Here is a 12054-nt window from a genome sequence, read left to right as displayed (position 1 = left end):
GCCAGCCCTGCCCGCCCAGCGGCGCCTTCCCCGCCGGCGGCCGTGCCGCGATGGAGACCGCGGGGGAGAGGGCTGTTCGCGGCAGGGGAAACAATATCTCGTTTTCTGGTCTGCAGCGGGGAGCATTTGCAATGCAAATGGACCCAGGGATTCCTTCGGTGAAGCGGTGGTTATCAGCCGCAGGCTCAGCTGGGTGACGAGCCCGGAGGTCACTGTCCTGGCTGAGAAAGGAGCTGCTGGCTGCGGCGGAGGCATCATTAAAAGCCGCCCGCCCTGCAAACGCGGTTTTCTCAGCACCGCTGCTGACTCTGAGCGTGACATTTGCATCTGAAAAGTGGGTTTTGTTTACCTTTTCTTAGAGCGCTAAATGACAAGTTATTGCGCTCAATTTTGTGAGCCTTAAATTAGCGCGGGACTGTCATTACAAGTGCAATTTGTGACTGTTTCTGAGCAAATTTTCTTTTAGATGCAAGGCAGAATTTTTTCTTCGTGCAACTTTCCTGTTCGAAATAGTTTGTTGATCTCTGTAAGGCAGCAGAAAAATGCGTGTTAGCCAATAACGTTGTGTGTGTTGCTAACTGATAGCCACAGGCAAGGATTAATCGGTTCCCAAATCATTCTAAAGAGCCAGTTTACCTCATCAACCTGATAGAGGATATTAGTAAAGCAAAATGCTTAATCGCTTCAGTTAACAACAACAACAACAAAAAAGAGCCCGATTTGGATTCTTTTAAGTGCCCCAGTTTTAATTTTCCATGTTTCTGTCTGATGCAGTCCCAAGAGACATCTCCTGGGACAGTCTCTTTTCTTCTCCATTGAGACCGGGCCTCTTTCTCTGGGAGTTCTCATTGATATCTTTAATTGTGGACATTATTCCCATGCACGTGACTCGTGGGTCTAAATCTTTTATTTTCTAACTCCCGGTCCTAGCTATTCACTCACAGCCTCATCACAGTCCTTGGTGGTTACATGCTCCCGGGCCTGAATCTTTTCTGGAAGTGTCTTCGTCTTTCCCAAGTTTGACTCCAGTCTTGCTCTGTTGAATTTCCTCCTTGTGGAAGAGATGTTGCACAGACATACAAGACCCTGAACTTTTCCCTTTCCTGAAAAACTGTCTGTTACTTCCTCTGAAACATCATTAGAATTTGCTTTTTATTTTAATTCCCATCAATGACAATTTTTCTGTGCCTTTATTTTTGCCCAGCCCGATGTTTTCATGCTCTCCCAGTGCGGGACCTGGACTGCCCTCCCACTTCTGCACACACGTATTTGCTTCTGCTGGTTTGGACACAAGTCGCTCCTCCAGCTTTCAGCTGCTTTGTGGTCTGGGGTGGGATCCGAGCAAGAACTCGGACACTTCCAAATCAGGGATGGGAAACCCAGGGTCAGGTGCCTCAGCTTCCACGGCGTCTCAGGCGGTCGGTCAGTTACACGGCCATTAAACCGCACTATACCAAAGAAGTTGGGGTGCAGAGTAAGCACATCATTGTATTGATGTCTGCTCCAAGCCAGCACCCCAGGGTTCTGTGCTGGGACAAGTAGTGCGAGTGGATTAATTTAAAATGTGCTGGGGTAGCTCTTTACATTCAACTGCGAAAATGCTCGAGGAGAGAAATTCTTACAACTTTGCTCCCCTAGCAGTGCCCAGTCCTGAACGGTTTCCAGCCCAAGGACTGATCAAGCTTACCCCTGATTTTCTTTCCAAGCTCAAAAAAAAAAAAAAAAAAAAAAAAAAAAATCACAGCCAAGGGTAGAAAATTTGCCAGGCTTATGGGAGTGCGTTGGGAGTTTCAGGTGCCGGGTAGTGCTGGGGAAGGTGGAGCCAGCAGCCATCCAGGCTCCTCCAAGCTTCTAATTTTGCAGGGACGTCTCAAGCTAACGAGCTGTCAGCTGAGCGCCTTCGCACCCAAGGCAGCCGTGGGCTGAGCTCCTGTTTCTTTATATCTATTCCAGCAACTTCTGGGTTTTGCAATAAGCGTCTGCAAATCCAATTAGCGTCTTTCTTTGTGGCACTGTATGCTGGCAGAGATCCGCTGTGTTGCTGCCATCTACAGTAGGGCCAGTGCCAATGGATAAGAAACAGATCTTATTTGCATATTCAAATATGCAAATGAAACATGACAGCTCTCCTTAATTTTTGTTTGGGCTTTTTATTTTTCTTTCCAGAGCCTTGCTTCACAGATCCTTGTCTTGGACTGAAAGGTGTGTGTTTAATCTGGCTTGGCCCATGGTAGGGGACTATGCCAAGGCCCGGTTCTGTACCGTGAGAGTTGGGGATGGTGGAAAATGAAGTGGAAAAAAGACTTTGCACTGCACTTGTCCCTGCCTTGGCCGGGTAAACCCAGGGACGGGAAAGATTTCTGGGGTGTTTCCCCCAGCACAGGCTAACCTACAGTCCTGGGAAGGTACAACACATCCTTTCTCTTTCCTGCCTGTACACACCGTGGCTGCTTTACAGGCCAAACCTGGCTGGTCTTGGGGAACATGAGTGAAGTAGGCAACGACTGGGGTATTTGGGAAGAGACGAGTCCTAGTGCTTTGGTGGGGAAAGTCATGACAAGTGCAAGTTGGGGCAGCGCAGCCCACGCTCGGGCGTCCACAGACACCTCCTGGGAGAGGACTGGCTGGCAGGCGCTGAACTGCAACAGAGCCCACTCCAGGTTTTCTGAGGCTCTGTCTGGGGAGCCGGCAACAGCCGTCAGAACTGCTCCTCGAGGCACCTCTCCTTTCTCCCCCGCTGCTCCCCTCCTCCTCCCTGGCTCCCCCTCTCTGTGGGAGCACAACATTGACCCCCCGAACACACACAGCCCCCCCGCCCTGGCAGTCCCCTCCAGACAATCCCAGTTGCCATGCAACCCATGGTGCCCAAATTGCTTACTCGCCAGCCTCCAAGCAGCACCTCTCATTTTGCAGCTACAGTACTTTCCTGTAGGCTTAGCATCACCCATTGCGATGGTTGGCTGCATGTCCACTGTAAGGCCCTATCGTCAATTTATATGTGTGCGTCTGCATGTTTGCGGCTTGCCCTTCCTCTCCCTGGAGAAACAAGCTTGTTTCACTGTTTGTTGTCATTCATTATTATTTTCTCATTACTAATTTAGTTGCGTCTTTCCTTTTTCCACTCTGAACTGAAGACCACAAGTTTTGTGGTCAGTCTGTGCTTTGAGGGGCTTGGGCACCAGCCAGCCAACAAGCAAGGATGTCTCCAGCACCTAAAGAGTGAGGCAGTGTAGAAAAATTATGATCTTGTAATAGTCCCACAGACTTAAAGATTAAGACACAAATCTTGCATTTGGGCAGGGTTTCTCTGAGAAAATATATGCCTCCACTTTGTGTCCGTATGCAACACGACTGAGTGGAAGGACCCCTAACTTCTCTCCGGGACATGTGTAAGTCACTTCACTGCCTTCTTTTACAGGGTGCAAAATGATTATAGTGATCTTCATCTACTTCCGTGAAGCACATCCGATGAGCAAAATACTCTGTGGCATTTCCAAGATGAACATACCTGCAGTTGAAACAAAGAACTGATGATATTTTAGGTAATAAGGGGCAGATAGCTTTTTCCTGGTACTTACTGTGGCTTTGCCAACAACAGTGTCATGTCCTTACGTACAGACTCAGAAAACATCCTGAACCTGAAGTTGAGAGGATTCAGTTTGTCTGCTGGCACCGGGGGCGGGGCGGGGGGGGGAGCTGGGTGTTGCTTTGGTTTGTGTATTACTGTCTGTGGCCTTTGTCATCTTAGTTCACGGCACTGGCTCACTGCAGGGCTCATCCGTGTTGGCTGCCAGCAAGAAAACAGAACAGGTCGTGACAGAGAAGCTGTGAGTGAGAAGGAGTTAGTTCTGCAGCGATGCTTGTTCTGGTGTAGCAGAGCTCCTGGTTTGCTAATCAGCGTTGGGATCCCTGCAGGGAAGCGTGTTCGTTCGAATCAGCTGTTAATCCTAGCAATATTTATTCTTCTAAAAATGATTATGTTTTGCCTGTTCTCTGCCTTCCTCTCCTTCTCCAATTCACACTCCACACTACAGTATTCACAGCACATATTTAACACCAGGGTACTATAGCAAAAGTCCAGATTGTTAATAGCCAAAAACTCTGATTGCCAAAAAGATACTCCTAGCAACTACTAGCTGCATCTGGGAAAAATTACAGACAGCTTGGAAATTCTTTAGTTTCCTTATTAATAAAGGACTTAGTAGAAAAAAAATCCCACACTGTAATACAGTTTAGCTTAACTAAGTTCTTTTGTGCCTGAGGAAAATCTAAATTATAGCATACTATAGCTACTGAAAAATGCAAAAGGCTTTTAATGTACAATAACCCTCCAAACCAGAAGGAAGAGGGAAAATTTTCTTAGTAAGCGGGAACACAATGAGAATTTATTTTATTCTTTCTGTGTATTTAGTGCTGGTGAAAAGAGCCGGATGAATAGTCACAAATACGTCGTGTCCCTTGCAGATGCAACATGGGCAGCACAAGCATCCTCAAACTGCCCCGCCAACGTGCTTCAATTCTGAATGAGAAGGACCAGCTTTCTGGGTGAGAAAGGAGTCTGTCTCTATTCAGTCCCTGACCCTTCTGCTCAAGGCTGTTAATGAAGGGGCCTCATTAACACCAAAGGTGAGGTTGGCATTATAATGTAGCTGCTGGTCCACTGCAGGCTGAATTGACACCTATCAATTCGTTTCGCCCGGCTATTGAGCAGCCGTCGGATGGCGGTACCTTTCTCTTGTACTCTACAGACAGAGGTCAGGTTTGGCCAAGTGATGTAACGGTCTGCGTCGTGCCAAACCCGCCAGCCGGCTGGACCTGCCACGAAGAGGATTTGTCCAACACTGAATACGAGCTGCTGGCAGAAGTGCAGGCTGGAGAAGACGGGCCCAGGCACCCTATGTGCCCGTTGGAGCAAACACAATCACGGTACAATAGGAGGGAGTGAGATTCACTGCCGAAATTTGTGTCTGCTTTGCACGGGGCTTCTTTCGGTTGATGCCAAAGTCATTGAAAAGTGCTCATCTGCATGCTTAGAGAGAGGCCACCTTCTGACTGGTGACTGTCACCCTAGATGGGATAACCTTTAGGCCACTGAAAAATACCAGATGGGGGAAAAAATAGCTTGAAAAATAGGAAATGACAGGAGGAGATCAGTAGGGGAGTCTGACCAGCACCAAAAAGCCTGTTCTGAATTGTTTTCTGGATTGAAGAGTCCAAAAAGCGAGTAGGAATTACTATCCCAGACAAATACACTGTCTGAGACACAACCTCTCCCAAGGCATTCCCAGCGTTTGGAGTTTCCTAGGGCTCTAATGTAGCAGTCCGGTGGCTGCACACTCACGCTTGCTATATTTCTGAGCATCCAGAGCTCTGGCTCACCTTGTGTGGTGCCTTTTCCTCTTGGGACTGGTGTTTCTGCTATTTCCAACCCCAGTAAGTCAGCTTGGTGGTTTTCAGAGCAACTGGCCATTTCCAACATCAGCAGATACCCAGCTGGGTGGTTTGATCCTCTCTACACTCAGAGCAGATTGTGAGACATCCCAGAGCTGGGGGAGCAGCGTTTCAGTGCCTGTAACATTCAAGCCAGTATGAATTTCTGATTTTTGTGGATTCTGGGTCAGCTGCTCTCATGACAGATTCCAGCAAAACTAAGCTGTTTTGCTGGAATGATATGAAGTGAGCTTTCACCTGTCTACACAGCAACTGGAGGCGGGGTTGCCACATATGTAAATGTATGCAAACCACCTCTTATCTAGCTAGCTCAGGTACGATAGCAGTTCAGATAATCCCCCACGCTGCAGTATGGGCTATGCAAGCTTGCCTGTGACTCAGGGAATTTGGCTGGCCCTACCACGCTGAAATTTGTCCCACTGAAACTTAATCATTATCACTGATATCGCTACCTGTGAGACAATAGTGCACCTGGTTGCAGCAAAGTCATATCTTAGCAGTGTGGCACATCTCAAATGCCTTGGAGCTTGATTTTGTTGCATAAAGGCCCAGCCAGGGCAGTTTCAAGGGAGTCAGGTTTGAATACAAAGCAACATACACGTGCAACAAATACCATTTCGACCAACACAGGGAGAATTGAGAATTGTTTCTGTAACTACACTGTGGAGGCAGAGCTGTAACAAATTCTTTCCCTTTGTTACTCGGGCATCAGAATAAGGCATGTAATACATGCTCATGAGTGAATCCATTATACATACATTTTATATGCCATCAATATTTTAGATAGATGAAGAATACAATCAATTTGGACACATTTCATGCAATTTTGAAACGCATTATGTAAACATTGCAGATGCAGGCCATTTCCTTCCATTGCCTGTGCATTTTTGTATGCTATGAAATCTATTTTAAATATATGCGTGAAATGTGTCATGAAACATCTGACATATGTGGAAAACATATTACTGTACCGTATGGGCAGTGTATAAGGTCGCTCATGAACAGCTTGAAAACAGCAATCATTTGCATATGGATATATAGCTGTTTATGTGATGATACCATCACAGGGGAATAAGGGGTATGTCCCAGGTCCGTGTAGGTCACTGGCAACATCAGTACTGTTGGACTCGTGATGAGTAAAGTTACAAGAACAAATACAAGTAGCTGAAGTGTTTGGTGCCTGGAAATTTCCATCCGTTCCTCATAACAGAGCAATTCATAGTTTTGTGAAAGGTAAGGCACAGTAAGCAGGAGAGCAAAACCGTGTTTTTAGTGACCCTTTGCTCTATCGTATTTTGATCATTAAAAGTCATCCTTGGTCAAGGCACTTTTCTGCTGTTACAGAGCAGATCCTGTTCTCCCTTTCAAGCATCCACTTCGGACTGGACTGGCTCTCCAGGCTGAATACAGTTAGTACGCACGGGGGATGGTACAAATGGGGTCAGACCCTGTCTTTATTCTATATGTATGTCTTTCTGTAAGGATGGTAAATGTTCTTCAATGTTACACGAGCAAATCTTTTAAGTCTGATAGGATGATTCATGATGGATAACAAATTCAACTTGTTGCCATTTTTGCTCTGTTTCGCAGATTTGGTTTTGATTTCACTTGGCAGTGCTCTGGTAGATGTTAATACTTGGCAATATTAGGATAGTAAACAGCAAAATCTCACGTATATTAATTTTTACATTTTCACATTACAGTTCTTCATTGATTAATTTTTAAATTGGTCCCAGAAAGCACTTAGAGAAATATTGCAGTTTCTACTTTATTGGCATTACATGGCACTATTTCTGGCTCCAGCCCAGCAAAATATATTCTTAAGTGTAAGTAAGTGCCATTGATATCAATGGAATTATTCATATTCTTAAAATTAAACATATGCTTAAGCATTTTAGTGAACTGAGACAGCTGGTCTCTTATGGAAGGCCTATCTAAATAAATGCAGCATCAATTGCAGATTGTGACCTTTATAACCCAATGCACAACTGAATGTTGCTTTTGGTGAATACTTCAGCATTTGAGATAAATCTTTGCCTTTTGTTAAATATTTGTGACAGTGAACCTAAGTGTGCCATTTCAAAACAACCCAATTCAGTTTTATGTTTAAACATATTTATAAAAAACCATGTGCTTAAGTGAGCTCATGAATCGGGACCCAAGTGACTGAATGTTCATAGAAAGTGAATAAAAAAAAGTGGAGAACAGTCCTAATTGAAACCATGTTTTCAGCTGTAATGTGAAGGCACAGGAAAATTAATCCTTCCATTTTAGGTATTTTGATAGCAGCCATTACTAGAGAACTGGAGTTATTTGAACCACTTTGTCAGACAAATGAGAACTGCTTGTTTTTCTTCTGAAAACAGCAGTGAGAATGTCTCACTAAGTGGAACCAAATCATGGGGTTTTATAGAAACAGCTGAAAAGATCATTTGATCTTTTGATTAAAAATATTTTTTGTCAACTGGTTTATTTGGCCATGTAATGGCCGTGCTTCTCTGTACTGAGAAGTGACTTTTACCCACACCGCCTCCGTGATCACTGGTCAAAACTGGCCCTGATTATGTGTGCAGCCAACGTGTGAGCTAACACAGAAAGACATAGGCAGGGGACCTCGAGACCCTGACTGCTGCAAACATAGTGAGAGAGTATTCGCTGAAATACAACTTTCAGCTAATCAGGACCTGATAGCTTTCATCTGTCCAGAACAGCCATCAATATCTGGAAAATCCTGGCATTTGTTTATGTCCCTATGGCTAATTTTGTCTTATACGAAAAGTGGATAGCAAGGATGTAGATAAAACAGTGAAAAAAAAACGCCAAAACATCTTTCCTAGCAGTTGTGAGGTGGGTGTAACAGAATTGCCAGCCCCTGAGTTGGAAATCCTGTGTCAAACCTCAAAAGTAGCACTTAGAGTTGAAAGGACAAGACTTTTAGAGGTAATAATTCTTGGAGCTTATCTCTGGGTTTCCTAGCCCTTTGCGTTCATGGTTTCTAACTTTTGACTGCAGACCTAGAAGATTAAAATTGAAAAAAATCAAAGCTGAATCAATGTTGTTTTAACATGACTCCAGCAGAGGGTTCTTTAAATCAATCATAAAGATTGCCAGGCTGGCAATAAAATCCCAGGACCTAGCGACGTCCATTCCGTGTTTCAAAACTATTATCTTCCTTTCTCTTTGAGACAGTTAACAAATAAAGATCTTTTGGAAAAGGCATAAGAGAGACTCCAGTGAAGCAATTTCTTCTCCTGGCATTGTTAAGAGCAGGGCCCGGGTTATTATTAATTACTTTTGCATTATTTATGCAGATCCATGAATGTGCAACGTCCTTTACAGATAAATCACTCTGCCTTGAAAAGTTTCCAGTCTGCGAGCCAAATCCTGCAGTGTAAATCTGTAACAGCAGGAGGCAATTCAGTGCAGCAGAACAGGTAAGTGTTAATACTTGATGCTGCAGGACTGGTGCGTTATCAACATTATTATTTCATTTGTGTTGCAATTGCACTAAAGAGACTCAACTGATGCCATTGTTTCACAACCTCTTTAATCTGGCATCAGTTGAAAGCAGCAGCCTCTATCCTTTTTTGCTCCTTCTCTTGCCTCTTTTCTTGTGGTTTAGGCAGCCACATGGTGAACCAAATCAGGGAAATGATCCGGGTTAGGGCTCATCTGGCAAAAATAAGGAAAGGTTTAATTTTGACCAGTCCTAACTCAGATCCCCGAGTGCAGGGCTTGCAGCTTTTCCTGCCCTGCCTGTTTTCCTGTGTTGCTCTGCTGAGCGAGCTGGCTGGTTACACGCGGAGAGGCACTCACACGGCCAACCAAGGGCCCTGGTGCAGAAGGTACCGTCAGAACTCCCCACGGCCTGGGGGGGGTGAGAAGGGGCCACTGTTGCCTTTCGCCCTCCGAGGGCTCCCAGCTTTACCCGTTCAGCATGCTGGTCATCCCTGCAGGAACCCTTTCAGCTCAAGGCAAAAATGCCCTGACTCGTCCCTTTGACAGCCCCACTCGTTTTTATGGGGTGTTTGTAGCTCTGCAGTGCAGGCTGCGCCCCGCAAGCTGGAGCCGTGGCTTCCTGGCGGGAAGGACAGAGCATCCCCAGGAGCTCAGGGACCTTTTGGAGGTGCGACCCCAGTCTCAGATAACCCTGTGCAGCCCCGGGGACGCCCAGACCACAGTCACACACTGGTGTCAGGGCTGCTTCGCTTTCTCAGGCTACAGCCCCACTTGGAGCAGGAGGCCCTGCCTTGGGCGCTGCAGTCCTTTTAAAGCTGCTTTGTGGGTTTCTTTTCTTTTCTCTCTTTCTCCCCCCCCTCCCCAGGTTCCCAGGGCTGGGGATTCAGCTTCTGGCTTCATCCAGAAATCCCTGAGGGTTTCAGATCCCCACGAGGCCTCTCAATGTCTTGATCTGCTTGAATAGGCATTTTTAACGCGGCCCCGGCTGTCATCAGGGCCTGTTACAGTCACTCAACTGCAGCAACATTGTTCTCAAGGCAGCGGCGCCCGGGACACCTCCCTTATTACCATACTGCACGGGGGATTTTGCCGCTGGGTTTCTCTGCCGAGCATCACACCGGCCCCGCGGCCGGTTAGGAGGGCCAATTAGCCCTCCTCGCCCACGCCCCAGCCTCCATCCCTTCGTGGCTCTCTCAGCATCTTCGGCCCGCAGGGCTGCTGGCGCCTGTCCATCTCCAGCGGTCCTGTCGGAGGTGAAGGTGACCCCCTTTTCCTGTGCCAGGCTCCCTGGCAACGCGGCCTTTCTTTTCGAGCGGCCTCCTCCACCCCCTGACGGGGAGAGGGGCTGTGAAAGCCCTGCTGCACTTTTGAACTTCTTGCTCCACTTTTGACCTTGCTGTCGGCGCTCTCAGTGGCTGCGCAGGGCAGCGCCGACGGAGGGGCCGAGCCCAGCGGGGACCCGGTGCAATTGCCCAGAAGTTATTAATAGGCTGTAGAAGAATGTGATGGGCTGGGGAAGGGGTGAGGCAGGGGGGGAGAGCAAGAGGGAGCGAAACGGGGGAGGGTCAGCGAAAGGGAGACGGGGTGATGAGGGGAGAGGCAAGAGTGCTGGCATGCAGGAGAGACAAAGAGGCAAACGGAGGAGGAGATGGGCACCGGCACAGGGAGGTGAGGGCATACAAAGGCTGGAGCTCCGAGTCCCCCTTGTCCTGCACCTTGTGCAGGTGTCTCACCAGCGGCCGTGCTGGCAGAGAGGTATCTGACCCCGGTGCTGGGGGATGGAGACGGCAGGGGGACCAGGCCTGGGGGTTCAGTCCTTACGCAAGGCATCCCTTTCCCAAGATAAAATATTGCTCGGGGTTCATGAGCCAAATTTGCCATCTAGTGGCTCTGGGGACCATTGCAGAGGGACCCACGAGGCAGCAGCGGCCATGGGAGGGCCGCGGCACAGGCGCTGCGTGGCTTGTTGGGCAGCACCTTCTGCCTCAGAGGTTAAGCACAGAGTGCTTCTGCTTTTGCTTTCCTCCCAAGGGCCCAAAAAGCCTGTGGTCCCTGGAGTGACATTACCTTGTCCTGGCTGTGTTGCAGGGAGTCAACCTCAGCCACTCTGCCAGCCTCCAGAGACAGTCCCTGCTGGTTGTGGGAGGACCCAGACCCATGACATGGTTCAACTCGTCACTGTAATGCAGCAAGGCTAAGAGAACAAGAGTATGTCCCATGGCTGTGAGAGCAACTTCGTCGCTGTTACACTGTGGGGAGAACCTGGAAAGCATCGCTTTGTATCCGTGGCACAGCAGTGGTCTTTCTCTGAGGCTTTGCATCTTCTCTTTGTTCTTGCAAAGGTACCGACAGGTTTATCTAATGTACTGGCTCCTACCCTCACTCTCTGCCATCAGCCAGCCCTTTCAGCAAGCAGAGGTATCTCCAAATTACACATGGCCATTTTGAGACTGTCAGAGCTGGGGAAGAGCAAGGGCCACTGCGGGTTGAAGAAGGGGTAGAGCCTGGGGTAGAGCACCCTAGGAGCTGGGCCAGCAGAGCCCCTTTTGGGCTGTCACCCAGGAGAATTTCTCTTTATAAACAGCTCTCCCTAGGTCAGAGAGAGCTTTGGCCACCCTGCCTGTGACTGGCAGATAACAGGGGATGTGGTGCAGTCAGGGCAAAGAAAGGGGTTCAGTGCAAGTCAGTGTCCACAGCTTTAATGCACAGGTCTCCTGAGCAAGACCACATACATCAATAAATAAAATTAATAATAATAATTAGAGCAGCCCCGACAAACCCAGCTGTCACCAGTTTGGCTTCTGTGTTCTCCGCTGTGCCCTTGTCAGCAGGGGTTGCCGCCGCTTGACTAATGCAGAAGACACAGAAGAAGCACCATCTCCCTCCCCTTCTCAGTGGGGATCTGCTGAAGGAGGAGATCTTCGGTTCCCTGGACGCCAGTCTGGGCAGGGTCTTCCAAGGCACGTGTGGGCTCCCACCCTGCTTCATGCCCAGCATCACGAGGCCTCAGCTGCTCCCTGCCCCATCCGCTAGCCACATTGCCCTTGTCCGAGGAACAGGCGAACAGCCGAGGTGTTCCCCATGCAGACGCACACGTGTGCATCGTGCACCCCGTGCCCGAGGGATGCCTGAGGGCAACCGGCT

The sequence above is a fragment of the Pygoscelis adeliae genome, unplaced genomic scaffold (genome assembly GCF_000699105.1).
Source record: "Pygoscelis adeliae isolate BGI_AS28 unplaced genomic scaffold, ASM69910v1 Scaffold590, whole genome shotgun sequence".
Taxonomy (NCBI): domain Eukaryota; kingdom Metazoa; phylum Chordata; class Aves; order Sphenisciformes; family Spheniscidae; genus Pygoscelis; species Pygoscelis adeliae.
Note: the sequence above shows the minus strand (reverse complement) of the source record.